The sequence below is a fragment of the Penaeus monodon genome, chromosome 32, assembly GCF_015228065.2.
Source record: "Penaeus monodon isolate SGIC_2016 chromosome 32, NSTDA_Pmon_1, whole genome shotgun sequence".
NCBI classification, from domain to species: domain Eukaryota; kingdom Metazoa; phylum Arthropoda; class Malacostraca; order Decapoda; family Penaeidae; genus Penaeus; species Penaeus monodon.
The window spans coordinates 9,320,366-9,321,791 of record NC_051417.1 but is presented as its reverse complement, the minus strand read 5'-3'; positions in this window follow the sequence as shown (position 1 = coordinate 9,321,791).

Genomic DNA, 1,426 nt, shown 5'->3' with positions numbered 1-1,426 from the left:
CTTTTTTAAATGCTCTGTCATGTCCTGACTTGAGCAAATATTTTTTTGAACCTAGTACGAGTCCTGAGTACGAGGAGCTCGGTTTTGGTCTGGCTGCTGCGCCGGCTTAGTCATCAAGATAGGCTGTATTTATCTACCTCTGGCTCTTGAATCTTCGATCTTCCCTGCAATAGACATTGTCTTCTCTCATGGTGTGACCTAGTAATATGAGCTGCCTTTTTATGATATATTTCATCATGTTTCTCCCTTCCTTACCTCTCTGTAAGATTGCAGTGTTATTATGCATTTCTGTCCAAGAAACTTGCAACATAACACCGCATTCCAAAGGCGTTAATACGCTTTTCATTTTAATTTTTTTTGTCCAATGTTACTAGATGTAACATTTCAAAATTCTTTTCTTGGTTTCTATGCTAACTTTCTTGTTCGTCATTCTTTTGGCACTGAAGGCTTCCTTGGTTCTCGCAATTATTTGTTTAATTTCTGTATTCCATCTGCCATCAGTTGTCAAAATACTAACTAGATATTCAAATTTCTGGACTTATTCTACTGGCTCACTGTTGATGCTTATGTGATATTCTGGATCGTTTGCTTTCTTGCTAAAAAAACAAAAAATTATCTTATTCTTATTGATGCTTAAACCTCTTCTTTCACTTTTTTCTTTCAAACTAGTCAACAAACTTTGAAGATCTTTATCATCTAAATCAATGACAGTAGCATCAGTATATCTAATGTTCGACAGCGGTACACCAATGATTGTAATTTTTCCCCTCACTGTCATCCTTCTCATGATACTCATAAGGAGAGAACGTGTCAGGGATAGCACACAGCCTTGGCGTAACACACGTTTGGTGTATGTCCATTCACTAAGGTCTCCTTCAATGGAGATCCCTGCTTTTTCACAATGAAATTCTTTGAACAATCTAATCTTATATTCAACGGTGCCAATGTTTTGTAAGTCTTGCATTATTTCCTCATGTTTTACCCAACCAAATGCTTTCCCCTAATTAATAAATGATATTTTCTTTTCATTGCATTTTTTATCATGTTTTTGTTATCATTGCATGTTTAGTACCTTCGCTTTTTCTTAAAACCTAACTTTATCCTACCCAATTGCAATTTAAATTTTCTTCTTGATTCTTGTCTTTATTAATCGCAATATATTTTTTGTTATGTGGCTCATTCAACCAATTAATCTGTAGTTGTTGCAGTTCAAGAAGTCAGCTTTCTTTAGCAACGTTATAAAAATGGATTCTTTCATTTGCTGAGGTATTTTGCCACTATTATAGATCACTTATTGAATTTTGGTGATTCCAATATTTTCAGAAGCTTCTATCATTTCTTTATAGAGATGTTATCACGGCCAGTAGCTTTTCCATTCTTCATAGTTTTGATGACCTTTTCAATTTCAATATTTTAAAATAACATT